Source organism: Ahaetulla prasina, chromosome 9 (assembly GCF_028640845.1).
Source record: "Ahaetulla prasina isolate Xishuangbanna chromosome 9, ASM2864084v1, whole genome shotgun sequence".
NCBI classification, from domain to species: Eukaryota; Metazoa; Chordata; class Lepidosauria; order Squamata; family Colubridae; genus Ahaetulla; species Ahaetulla prasina.
Genome location: NC_080547.1, coordinates 9,484,637 through 9,498,929, shown reverse-complemented (window position 1 = coordinate 9,498,929; position 14,293 = coordinate 9,484,637). Strand labels below are relative to the sequence as shown.

General features: G+C 45.8%; 1 protein-coding gene across 5 annotated transcripts in view; it reads right to left on the bottom strand.

Annotated features, from left to right (window-relative positions):
• The window catches only part of CADM1 (cell adhesion molecule 1), a 217,363-nt gene that overhangs the window by 129,768 nt on the left and 73,302 nt on the right, over positions 1–14,293 (bottom strand). The gene's annotated exons all lie outside the window — the stretch shown is intronic.

Sequence of the window (14,293 nt, the reverse complement as noted above, 5' to 3'; positions counted from 1 at the left end):
GCAAGGGACATCCCACACTAAGTCGTTACTATCAGAAACATCTCTTTTAATGTTGCTCTTAAAAAAGGCATTTTCTTTTGGCAGGGAATTCACTGCTGCCAGTTTCTTTCTCTAAGATAATTTTTACTCTCTAATCCCAGCTTCAGTGGAAAAGCAAATTAACTTCTCACTGCAGGCAGGACTGAATCCCACAAGTTTTAAGTTCCATCAGGTTTTCGGCAGGTGACGGCAAGAGGCAACCAGCAAACCCTGAGTGGTGGAAAAGAAAAGGATGCGATCAGCCCCAATTTGCCAGAAATTTCTATCTGTTCTCTTGCTTCTCTCTCTCTCTCTCTCACACACACACACACACACCTGCTGTTTTGTCTCTAGGCAAAAACTGTTCGAATTGAGGGCGAAGGACTGAAGCTGGAATGAAATGGCTTTTGGAAGGATTCTCTTGATGGGCCCAAACTCATGGCCAAAAAGATGTTCTTTGGGCAGGATGATCTCTTCAGATTTAGGGCCCTCACTTTACACCCCGAAAACCTGGGGGTGGGAAACGGCTCTGGAGAAGGCAGGGGAGGGCAGACGAAAAGGCCCCCCAAGGCCAAGGCGCGGCCCACGGCAGAGGCATCATGGTTTGTGCAGCCCGTGTGTGTCACTGCTTGCTAATTAAAACTATTCATGCACATTTGTCAGGGGAAGGAATAAGTCTCCATCTCCTTGTATGAAGTCCCCCTTTTCAATTTAATCCGGCATGTTTTGACAAAAGCACTTTGGAGAGGCATTTGTCACTAGCCAACTTTAGACAAGGTTAATGAAAGTTCTGTCACGAGAAGGCCCAGCCTGCTTTAAATTACAGATGTCACCCGCCATGACGAAAGAAAGGGCACGCTGTTACAGTCCCATAAACTATCCTCTCCAGGGACACACAGGTAATTGCATAGCTCATTAAAAACTGTTTTAATTATTAATTGACCGTGTCAGAGTTGTCCTTTAAAGTCAATTTTAATTCTTCTCTCTTTTTCGTAAGCAGAATGGCAGCTGACCTACAGAACCTGGTGTAGCAGCGCAAAGGACCAGCAGGAAAGGTGTGGAAGGCAGAAGATGCCATGATGACCAGTCACCTGGCAACCTGGCCAGGGGAGGGTCTCTTTTCAACACTCAAAGGGTAGGAGGGGATACTTCTGTAGGGGCAGGAGGGTCCATTTTGTGTGTCAGGAGAACTCCGTGTGTGGAAGTTCTGAATTGGAGATGCCAAGTGGGAAGGAACAGATTGACAGAAGACAATGGATTGATTTTTTTTCTGTTTTAGCTTATCATCTTTGGGGGCATTTTCATTCTCTCACCTCTGTTAGCAACTGCCTCAACTGTGGCAAGCCAGAGTCCACCCCACTGCGGCTCGGAAGCTAAGAAGGACCAGGGTGGCTAGTTCTGAGTTGGGAGGCCATAAGAACCCCAGGCTAGTGCCAACTCAAAAACATTTCTGAAAAGTCTAGGAGAAGGTTGCATTTATGAGCCTGGTAATTCCTGGGCATTTTGTCTTCTGGACATCCTAAGGCACAAACACAAAAAACACCATGAACCGATGGGGCCTGCAGATCTCCTAGGACCACCTAACTGAAGCAGGGAGAACCCTGGATTTATTAACTAGCTACACAGGTGGCTCTTCAAGAAAGTGGGGGAGAAAGGAGCTGCAGAAATAGGAGGAGGCCCTTCTGCTGGAGACAACGGTGATGAGCTTCAAGGAGCACTTTCATATTTATAAGGGATACATATCAGATGAAAAAGTGCCAGAGGGTTTATGAGCAAGCTGAGCCTTGGAGGGAAGGGAAGGAGCACTCCCAGCTCACCGCCTCGGGAATTAATGGGGAGGGTCGCACCACAAACATCTGCCCACCATTAATCTCCAAGCCTCAGAAGAACACTTTGCCCCTCACCCCAGGCCACAGGGGCACCTTCCACCTTGTGCTTTGTGCCAATCCAGGTTGGGAAAGGCAGGTGGCCAAAGTCAACAGAAAAGGGAGCATTTTTATCCTAGGCACTGAAGTTGGGTTTGGCATTTGTAGACAAAACCATAGGATGCTTTTCCAGGATGTGGCCCTGGGACCAGAACCTCAGCAAGGGAGGCTGACTGGAAAAGCTCCAAGGCCAGTGAGATCAGTGATGTGCCTTGTTATTTATGACTGCTGATGGGTTGGGGGGGGACATAATGATGTCTTTTGAGGGAATCACTAAAGTAGGTCTTCCTTAAAGGCTCCTTGCTCCCACTGTGGAGGGAGGCAGCTTCCCCAGACACCCATCCCCATCCTAAGATGGTAATTCATGGTTGACAGCTAAATATTCCTTGTCATGCCCATGGGTGAAGCATGAAGACCGCACGCTGGGCCACCCGAGAACCAGATTTGCCCTTCCTCTTGGGTTCTGGAGCTTCGCTCACGCTTGGAGAATTTCTACTAGGCATTATCCAGCAATGGAGCCCAGAGGACACATTAGAAGCAGGGATGTTGGGGCCCAAGGCTTCCGTCACACATCTCAGCTGCACAGCAGGCACCTGGATAATTCAACTCCAACAAGCAACTGATTACTCCAATTTGAGTAATACCCAAATTACTTTAATTGGAAAGAACCTACAATTTCAGCTTTTGCTGAAATGAAGCCCGCAAGATCAGATGAAAATGATGGAAGCAAACAAGGACCTAACTGAGGTCACTCTGGGCAGATGGAGATGTCCAGCACAGCTCTTTCTCTGGGTCTTTAGCAACAAAGGGATGGTTTATTATGCCGAAATTGGAAAAGAACTCAAGCCATGCAATTGAAAAGGAGCAGGGTAACTGAAAAACCATTTGAAAAGGAGTGACTAATGCATTAGTCATGTGCCCATAAATACGCACCTCTCAAGAAAAGAAGTTTACTATAGCCCACCATCCTAAGGGGGAGAGAAGAATAGACGAGGAATCTAAGGCTCAATTATTCTAACTGGAAAGTTGAGCAGGCAATGACTTCATCCCCCTGAAATAGACAAATGGTGAAACTTGATTTCTGAGCCATTTGTGGGATCGGGTACTCAGTGCACTTGGGGGACGGAGAACGGAGGGAAGCGTATCGAGTTATCAGCAGGGCCGGGAGCTCCATTTACGGGAAGCATCTTTTTCAGGCTGGGCAAAGCTTCCCAAAGGTGTGGAAAACCAGAGCCGAGATGCAGGGGTTGCCCTTCATCGAGCCTGGGAAGAACAAACAGACATTTAGCCCAGCGGAGCTGGAAGATAAGGAAAGGCAAAGCCAAACAAAGAATGGGTTTTTCGCGAAAAAACAGAATGTAACACATTCACAAAGAGCGGCGTGCAAAGTATAATTAAAATATTATCTGCCCGATAGAAGTGCAATATTCTATATTCATCTTCACTCAAGCCAAGATTAGCTCCCATTCAATTCAGAGACACTCAAAAGAACAAATTGTTCCTTAGAAATGGATAACGTAGATCAGGTACTACACAGATCTGTGGCTGCGCAGACACCTGAGAACAAAGGATGCAGGTAGAGATAAGCGGGAAGATGAGTTGCCCCTGATAGAACCTGCATCCGGCTCCAAGTGTTCTGGAATCTCTCTGAGGAATAGAGGCAGCCACAAAAACAGGCTCCGTGGCAGATGCTTCGACCAAAAAATATGACACCGACTCGTAAAGCAATCTGGGTTTTGGCCAAGGAAGATATCAAGCTTTTATTAGTGGATAATTTCTACTGAGGAACGAATGGAGAGAATGCAAACATCTTATTTCCCTAGACAGATGGACTGATTAGATGTATAAGGCTGCCCAGCTCAAACAGTCTGAGTAGCCTCAGGGATGGACAACACCACTGATGGTCAACCAACAACCACCTGAGGCTCTTGGATTCTTCTTAATGGAAGTAACTGGACGCTCCGCGTTGCTGTTTACCTGAGGCTGTCCTAAAGGGTGGTCCAAAGATTTCAAATCAGAGAGAAATGGGATTGTCCTCCTTGCCTTGCACAGTGGCTGTTTTGCTTATTCCTTTCTAATCCTAATAGGAAGATGAACCCTGAAATGTGTGAGATGCTTGGTGCTCTCTGGCCTTAGTTGCTTTCTTGCAGATGTTTCATGACCCAGAAGAGAGGAGCACTGATGATGTTCCCTAGTTGGGTCATGAAACATCTGCAAGAAAGCAACTAAGGCCAGAGGGCATCAAGGAGCCCTCAATTGAACCCTGGGCTAAAAATCTTCTCTTGTCTAGGAATCAAAAATGCTTTGCAGCTACTCACATCTACTTCCCCAAGCCTTTAACGTCATCAGAAGAGGTTCTTCTTAGCTCTCTAGAGACAGAGGTACTGAGACGATGAAGCCCCGGTTGCTGTGATCACACATAAATGGAGTACTTTTCCACTGTAACAAGCTTCGCCATGATATTAATTGTGCATAATTCATAACAGTGCTAGTTTGCTGATATGTTTTTCTTAAATGGTTTAATTTTTGAAGGCGACCTTTGGAAAGTGGGTATCCCCAGAAGGCAGCAGAGAAAGGAATCCCAAATTGGCCATTTTGCTTTTTATAAAAAAAAAACCCGATTTAATTAATAGCTTTTGATCACGGCTGGAGACTGATGGATCATGAAGTGCTCCTCTTGTTCAGGTAAATGAAGAGTTGGGGGAAAATACTTTTTATGCTGAAGATCACCTCTATAAGAAATATGATCACAATGACAGCAGAAGATGACAAGTATTAAAGATACTCAATTAGTTTTATTAGGCCACCAGTGAGCACCAATTAGGTTGATACAACCAAGCTTTGTGTCACTGACTCTGGTCCTCCATAGCTTCTGGAAACTAAAACACACACACACACACACACACACAACTTTCTCCCCACATCTGATGCTTTAGTCTTTGTCTAAATGTGTGCCAGACTCCTGGGTGCCAAATAAGAATCTTATTTTCCTGATATACACTGGTAATTGTTGCTCTATTTTAACCCATTGTGGCTTTGCGCTCAAGATATTTAGTTATCAGATCTCCACAACAGCTGATGGATCTAGAACCTCAATACAGGTGCAGCTGCCTCTTGCTCTGTTATCCTCTGATTTAAGAAGAAGGAAGAGCTTCAGACTTGACCTCCTTCAGTTTATTCAAGCCACAACTGGATCCTCAAATGTATTAATCAACCTTCAAGGACCTTAGAAACCACTAAAAACTGAAGATGGAATGATAGCCACCAAAAAATGGCAGGAGTACAACCAACCAAAGGAAGAGGTGCATTTTTAATCATTTTTTTTAAAAAAGGTGTCATGAATATGAAATACTTGCCCCTGGGAGGAAGGTGAGGGCTTGTCCATTCCCACATGAGGGATCTCAGAAGCACTCCAGATGCTTCCTGAGTTACCCGGAACATCACCAGAGGAGGGACACCTACAAACCCTACCTAGCTGCCTGTATCAGCCAACATTTCGTCCTAATGAGTCCATCCCTCTGTGTGTCTCTCTTCCCCATCCCACCCCACCCAATATGTGAAAGAGAAAAATGAAATAGGTTTAATGATCCCCAAGTAGTAGAGCTGCGTTGAGAAGCACTCGGTGAGCAGGCAAATCCGAGCCCACAAATTCACTGAAAAGTAAAAGTAGTGCAAAGGTGAGCTACAAGGGCCTTGTTTGGCACAGGAGGCAACTGTGCCTGTGTGGCTGGGAGAGTGCAAAGGGAAAAGCATCTTAATGGCTAATTAGGCTCTTCTATTAGCTAAGCGGCAAAAAAGCAGAGAGATTTGGAGTATTATTGAATCACTGTCATATTGATGTTAATTCCGGCGGCTGGTACACCATTGATTTTTTTTTTTAAAGAACCCTTGCAAATGAATAGTTCTTGCAACTCATTTCAAAGCACCCACCTTAGCATTAGTGGCTAATTAACATGCATATTCAGTAATGAAAGAAAGCAAGACACAACCCTTTTTTACACACACACACACACACACACTGACAACTTGCCTGAAGGCAACCAAGTATAACAGACTGAATTACATCATTCAAGCCAAAGCAGAGTTTGGGACTGACATCCTTCCCCTAAACTAACAAACTACTTTTAGAAGATCAAACCTTCCCTCATTAACTTGTACAACCAGTTGTCTGATCATCAGCTGTATTTCTGCACCGACCCTGACCAGCATCTCCAACCAATTATATTGATATTGTTTCCTGATTGCTTATTTGTACCCTAGGACTATCATTAAGTGCTGTACCTTAGAATTCTTGATGAAGGTATCTTTTCTTTTATGTACACTGAGAGCATATGCACCAAGATAAATTCCTTGTGTCTCCAATCACACTTGGCCAATAAAGAATTCTATTCTATTCTATTCTATTCTATTCTATTCTATTCTATTCTATTCCTGATTGCTTATTTGTACCCTATGACTATCATTAAGTGTTGTACCTTCTATTCTATTCTACATCTGACCAACATCTCTGGGTCTTGGCAATCTGAAGAGGGCTGGACTTCAGCTTGACCAAGTGAATGATAACATGCATTTATCGTCTCTGCCTACCACTGCTTAGAAACACGCACCCATCCCTTTTTCATTCGTGGCGCCCCCTTCATAAGTGCCCTCCTTCCCAGGTGACGGTGTTGGTGTCATCGGAGAACTTGAAGATGCACCCGCAACACCCTTGGACCCTGCTTGGGTTTTTAGAGCACATCATCCCAGCAAAGGGAAGGGAAGAGCTACGTGAAGAAAACCCGAATCCCAGGCCGTATAAGGCCAGCCAGCCAGCCAGCCTAGGAAAGATCAACAGACCCCTAACAACAGCAGCTTGAAAAGTGGGTGGAGACCAGCTAATCAAAATAATGTTTTCATTTTAACCTGTAGAAATCAGCCATTGATATCCTGGTGTCCCACCCCACCCCTCCTTTCTCCAGCTCTGATCAAGCTATTTGCCAACATAATTGAAGCTTTCTGCGAGAGTCTTTAGATTTCATTTCGTGTTTGGGGTACAAGGCGCCAGGAAGAAGCCTCCCATCCATCTTTCTTTGTGTGCCGTAATCCGAGCCGAAGACGCAAAGGCTCGTGCTGGTGATGGATGGCCCTCCTCCTTGCTACGGTGGGGTTTAAATCAGGCTCTCCAGACCCCTTATTAAAAGAAGCGGCATTCAGACTTATTGTAGCCTTCTCAACACTCCTGGATATCATATATACTTATTATAGTTCTGGGTAACGAAAATGGATTTTGCAAGTGGTTAAAGTGGGGAGGGTAGAGAATGGATCGAGGGCAGAAGAAAAGACATCTCTTTAATATAGATCCGTGCTTGGCAAAGGGAGGGGGCTTCCAGGCTATCCCCCCCACCCCCAAATAAACAAGAATGTAAGCCAGAACATGTCCAAGAGCGGTGAAAATTCCACATTTGAATCCTGTAAATGTTAAAAGATTCAAAGCCGCCAAGGGGGAAACACCCCCCGGCCTCCCACAGACTGCAGGTTTAATCTAAATCAATCCTGTCAAAAGCAAAAACAAAAAACAAAACAGCAGCCAGGAAACAGTAAACAAAAGTTGTTGTTTTCACAGCTAACATTGTTTTCACATGTCTCCAAAGGACACCCTTGTCCAACATGGAACAGAGCTCTTTTAGCAGAAGCACTGCAAAAACTTGGGCTCCGTTGAGTGAATCCAAGCTATGAAACGAGTTGGATGGCCAGACAAGACAGAAGCTCTGGCACACACACACACACACACACACACACACACACACACACACACACACACACACTTAAAGATAGCTAAGAATCAGGGACTCAAGAGAAGATGCCTCCCCTCGGGTCTCTCAGGCCACAGCAGATGAATGAGCAGCTCGTGAAGGAACCTCATGTAATGTGGCTACTCCTGGTCTGGTGCTTTTCAAGAATGGGGGTCTCTCCCTCTCTCCCGCCCTCTCCTTCCCTCCCTTCCTGTGCCTCAACCAAAGTCAAGTGGACCTGCTCGGTGGAACTTATTCCGGCCCTTGCAAGCAAACATGATGTCTACAAGAAAATCCATCCCCTCGATCTTCCAAGGAAATGTGCCAGTAAATAGACTCTGTTTCCACTGAAGACAGTTGAAAGTGTCTGAATTAGCCAAATTTATTTCTCCAGATCAACCCAAAATTCGGCAGTGTTTTTTTTTATATGCACACACATACACACGCACACATATATTATACTGTGTGCATATTGAGTGTTGGGAGTCATTACAATGAGAATTGCTTTACCAATAGAACTTGCAATGCATTTTTCCTGCTGCTCAAAAAAACAAAACAAAACAACCAACCAGCAAACAATTTGCTTTTATAATCAAATGTTGGCTGGGATTTTATACAGCAGAATCTATGGATAATGACAGAAGTACTACATTACTGCAGCATGAATCTATGTGCACATAACCGCCCATCATGGGCTTTCCAGTGACTCTTTTAGAGACCTTCCCCATCAGACAAGCTGGAATAGGGGCAACTGAGCTTTGGGCCACACAATTGCTCATACTGGGTCATGCGGTTGTCTGAATGCTACGTGGCCCGGAAGATACGCATTTCTGTTACGTGATCCTCAGCTTCAACCACATCTGTCTCCTTCTGAAGCGTGGGGAAACTGGCATTCTCCCCCCATACACACACACACACTCTTCTGTTCTGGGAAATGCAGCGTGGCTTGTCCCCTTTTTCATTCTAGACAACCCACTGATATACAGGCCTAGAAGGGGAGCTTACAAGGCTGCTGTTTTTATTAGAAGTTTCACAGATTAATATTTAATCCAGATAACCACTCAGTTAAATCCACGGAAGAGCCAGGGAATGGATAATCAGTAATTTGTATCCAAATCTTGGCAGTTGAAATCTGAGAATAAACAGTCTGCATTAAGAGTTAGCTTCAAAGTTCTGCCCTTGAACCCCCAAACCTTGTGAATCCAACATATTTGCAAAAAAAGTCCCACTTGCCTGCCCCCCTTCTATTCAATGAAGTAGCCGAGGTGATCAAAACAACACCTTAACAATTCAGGTAACTCAGAGTCACATCAGATATTCTAGGCCAAGAATGGAGACCCTCCACCCTGGAGAGCCTACTAGAAGCCATAGAATTCCTCTCTGTTGGCCCTACTGGTTGGGGGCCACAGCCTCAACAACTTCCAGAAGAGCCACCGGTGGCCCTCTGCTGCTTAGAAGACAGTCGTTTGGTGTCAGATACGTTTGCCAGCAATCAATTAAACTCAGCTTCCAAGGAGAACCATCCCAGTCTTATTCACATCCATCTGGCATTTGCCCAGAGCAGACTTGAATCAATGGGTCATTCATGAGGAAAAGAATCCACGTATGTTGTACCTTGCAACTATTAACCTATTTGCAACAGACTGTAAGATTTGGGCACAACTAGATATACTGTATGATTTAGATCAGGGGTCTCCAAACTTGGCAACCTTAAGACTTGTGGAGTTGAAGCCTACAAGTCTTAAAGTTGCCAAGTTTGGAGACCTCTGGTTTAGATCATTCATCAAGTGAACAAAATAAAAGACTTCGCCCTTAGAATATCCTTGTTTTCTAAAAGGATGGGGCTTTTACTATAACCCGAACCCTCATGATGGTGGGGAGGGCGATGAAACGTTTATCCCTAAATCGATTGCAAAGAAGGCTCCAAATTAAGCAACCCACGGTGGAGTTCCCATCTTAGGACACGTCCTTGTCACCAGTCACACCAAGGCTAAGCCAGAGATTCTTGGCTGAGGCCAACAATGGGCTGTGAACGTGTCAAATAGAGGAAGAATCAAATGTGGCTGCAGCCTTTGCATATGTGCACAATTGTGATCATGCCTCAATGAATAACTCAGAATAGTTTGTAGAGCTTCCGATGGGAGTCACACAAAGCCATCAGACGGAACCCGAAATTCTACCTTAAAGAGTATTAAAGAAATCTCAGTCAACCAGAAAACCTGGATTGATCAGCTCCTGATTTAAACCAAGTGGCAAGATTGATCGGTTCTGCAAGACCTTTCCTGGCCGTTTTTTTCTGGTCCACCCTGATGACTGCCAAAAATGGTGTGTGTGGTTGTTGAAGGAAAACAAAAAAGAGAGGTTGCCTAGAATTGGGGTGCCTGGAAACACAGCACTCAACACACACACTCAACACACACACATACACACACACACACACACACACACACACACACTCCTCATAGAAACATCTGATGTCCAAACCTTCAGGGCTGAAGGATCTGCTGCTGGTCAGGGCCCAGAGGGTTATACAATCTCCCCTCTCCATCCAGGGAAAACCGATTCCTGGCCACCAGTTCCAAGGAGCCATTGGGTCCCTTGGTCGATCACTTGGAGGCAGACCGTGGGCCCCTTGAGATGAATACATCACAGCAAGGTTATGGGGTACCAACTGGATGGAGATGTTGAGGTTAAACCACACAAGTAGAGCGAGTGTCTTTTTCAAACTTGGCCCACGCTGGGGAAATTCTGGGAGTTAACGACCACATACCAAGTTAGAAAAACCCTAAAGGCCTGTCCAAAGGAAAGCAGACCATCAGAAAACTCATTAATTACTAAGGCAGATACTTGATGTTCCCTGGAAGTTAGTTCAGGAAGCTAACCCTAAGCCTTAGACAGCACCTACGGGCGGGACATAGCCAGGATGTCTCTTGTATCCTGGTCTGTACAAAGGAGCCCTCTAGATCTCCGATGCTCTGATTATTGTTATTAACCCTAAATAATAGGAATGCTAATACTTGCTCTTGGAATTACCAGTGTTTTCACTTCCAGCAGCTTCTAGTTCCCTCTCCCAAACGGACCAAGGGTCTTCAGGGAGTGTGACCAAGAATCTCAAAATGGCGTGCACGATGGTAGAACAAAGATAAAGAATGGACAGCGATTCAAGGCTCTGTGGTGGCTGCCATCTTGACTGCTTTGACCATATTTGCCAAGCTCCGATGGATGGGATTAGGGCTATTAGGGCTAAAAAGCCCCCGACTTTCAGTGACGGCCACCTTGGGGCCTACTTATGGAACGGTTTTCCTTTAAGGAAAGGATACCGTCATCTTTTTTTTAAAAGCTACGTCTGAACAAGTAGAGAAATGAAATGAAAGTTAAAGTCACCATAAAAATATTCATTGCTTCCATGTTCACATTTCATTTTCTCTGGCTTCCATCATAAAAAGCTTAGTGTGTGCTCATTGTTAATCTTCTCCGAGACAAGGATTTTTTTAAAGAGTTTAACAGCAATCCCAGGGCATTTGCGTTATTTTTCCTTAAGGATGTGACAGGAGTTAAATTCACTATTTCAAATCCTAACCTCCCTGAACACCAACAATGCTGCTGCTCAAACAGGAACAGATTACCAACAAACCTGTAATAGGAGCAGGGAGAACATCTGAAGCGAGTCCGCCCTTTGCTCCAGATGCTCCCTTCTCCTAATAGAATGCAAAATCTAAATGGACCTTGCAATATATCACCAAATGCTGCATTCTAGAGCTCCAGCTATAACTGTAAATTAGGGAAATGGCTTCCCACCTTCAGCAAGAAACCGCCCAGCCCACATTAGGCGAAGGTAGCTTTCTGATAGGGGCCGGGAAGAAACTCTTGATGAGCACGGACTCTTGATTGGAGGTCTGGAGATAGAAGATTTCTGCCCCCAATTCCTGCCAGCCGGCTGCCCAACATCTGAAAACCCCAGGCTCCTCTCCAGACAAAAGCATGCCTCCCAATGAGAGCCAAGAAGCCACCAAAGCTTGCTGGTGGCACAAGGTGCCCATCCAGCCCTGCCCTTCCCTGGCATCAAACGCTTCCCAGATGCCACCAAGGTCTGCTCCACAAAGCCTCTCTTCTACATTTCTGATCCACAGACCCTAGCAACCCCTCTAAAGGCCTTCTTTCTCCCCCACTGGACACGCAGACTCCGGTCCTCTTTGGGATGCGGCTGTTTCCATGGCAACAAACTGGCCGTTTGAAGCCCCGCCACAAGTCTTCTCCCCAACCAGCAGCCAGTCGCTCCGGCTCTGGCTCGGCTGGGGAGGGGAGGGGAAGGGAGGGGAGGGGAGGTGCTGAGCTGCTGCTGCAGCTTCTGTAGGAGTCGTGGCAGCTTGAAAAAGAAAATGGTTTGTAGACATTGTGCGGAAGCCTGCCTGAACGTGAACCTCTGAACGCCAGGCCTGTAACATTATATTTTAATGCACTCTTGCCATTTAATCATCCTCGGCTGCAGGCACCGGTCGGTTACCATGGGAATGATCGCAGCGCTTATACATGCAATGAGCTACCGGAAAGCAGGCGAGGCATCATGGCTAACTCACTCTCGGTATAATTAGGAGCGACATCAGAGAGGAGCTCCAGGCAAACTCACATCCCCCTCCTGATCCCGTCCCCTTCATGGATTCCCACGAAGGCCTGTTGGACGGAGAGCCCTGCTCCAAAGCCCACTCACGCACTCACATCCACACAAAGGAGCTTTTGTGGTCTGTGTCCCTGCGCGGCTACACAGAATGGCTTAACAGACGTGCCCCACGGAAGAGGTCCACACTGGGAGACAGACGGCTGTTTCCTCTGCAGAAGCTGATTTCTCTGAAGCCCCTTTTGGTCCTTCTTACCCCACAAAGAAAGCCTCTCTCAGAAGGGTGTGCCGTGCACGTAAAGTCTTTGTGCCAAACTCTCAGCACGCTGCTATTTGTACGGCAGTCCCACTGCACCAAACGGCAGGCAGAAAGAACTTGCCACGGAATTGTCTCTCGTTTTGTTTGTTTTTTTCCTTGGGCGGCCTGGCCAAGGCTTCCCAAATTGGGCTCCTCTCAAGACGAACCTTTCCATGCTTCATTCAACCTGAACCTCCAGAGCTGCCCTTGATGGCCCTCTGCAAAATCCTGCTGAGAAAGGGGCGGCAGTTGTGGGAAAGCCTTTGGCAACCATGCTCCATTCCATGCAAGGAGAATTATAGAGTCGGTGAAATGTTAATACGGCAACTGCAAACTTGGAAGGAGGGAACAGTGAACTTCCCTGGATGAGTGGATCCCATCTTCAGGATCCAGGGACTATTTCACATAGGACAACCAAGGGGAGGGGGGATCTGCCACATCTCGCACCTCAACTGGTAGAATTCAGACAAGGGCTTCTCTGCAGCAGCCCCTTGCCTGGGGGCTCCCTGTCCCCAAAGAACTGGCAGCTCCCCTCCCCAGCTTTGAAGGTCTTCTGTTGCTGCCAGGAGAAAATGAGATCCATCTAGTCTTCCTTTTTAATTCCTGCTGTACATCTTAGTTCCGCTCTTTGCTTTGTGGTACAGTCTGAAGGTACTTTGGACTTTTAGGGGACTCCAGTCTGCCTTGAGTGGAAAACTATTCTTTAACCAGGTCAATAAATGAAGGAAAACCTCCATCCTTACGAATAACAAACAGGAAGCAGCAGGTGAAGCTAAGCAAGATCACATCAAATACCTGTACAATTAGCACAGGGGGCCCCCAAGGCTGTGTGCTCTCCCCACTTCTCTTCTCTCTGTATACCAATGACTGCATCTCCAATGATCCATCTGTTAAGCTACTGAAGTTCGCAGATGACACAACAGTGACTGGTCTCATTCAAGACAATGACGAATCCGCATATAGACGAGAGGTCGAACGACTAGCCTTGTGGTGCAACCAAAATAATCTGGAACTGAACACACTCAAAACCGTAGAAATGGTGGTAGACTTTAGGAGAAACCCTTCCATACTTCCACCTCTCACAATACTAGACAACACAGTATCAACAGTAGAAACCTTCAAATTTCTAGGTTCTATCATATCGCAAGATCTCAAATGGACAGCTAACATCAAAAACATCATTAAAAAAGGACAACAAAGAATGTTCTTTCTGCGCCAACTCAGTAAGCTCAAACTGCCCAAGGAGCTGCTGATTCAGTTCTACAGAGGAATTATTGAGTCTGTCATTTGCACCTCTATAACTGTCTGGTTCGGTTCTGCAACCCAACAAGAAAAACACAGACTTCAGAGGATAATTAGAACTGCAGAAAAAATAATTGCTACCAACCTGCCTTCCATTGAGGACCTGTATACTGCACGAATCAAGAAGAGGGCCGTGAAAATATTTGCAGATCACTCGCATCCTGGACATAAACTGTTTCAACTCCTACCCTCAAAACGACGCTATAGAGCACTGCACACCAGAACAACTAGACACAAGAACAGTTTTTCCCGAAGGCCATCACTCTGCTAAACAAATAATTCCATCAACACTGTCAGACTATTTACTGAATCTGCACTACTATTAATCTTCTCATAGTTCCCATCACCAATCTCTTTCCACTTA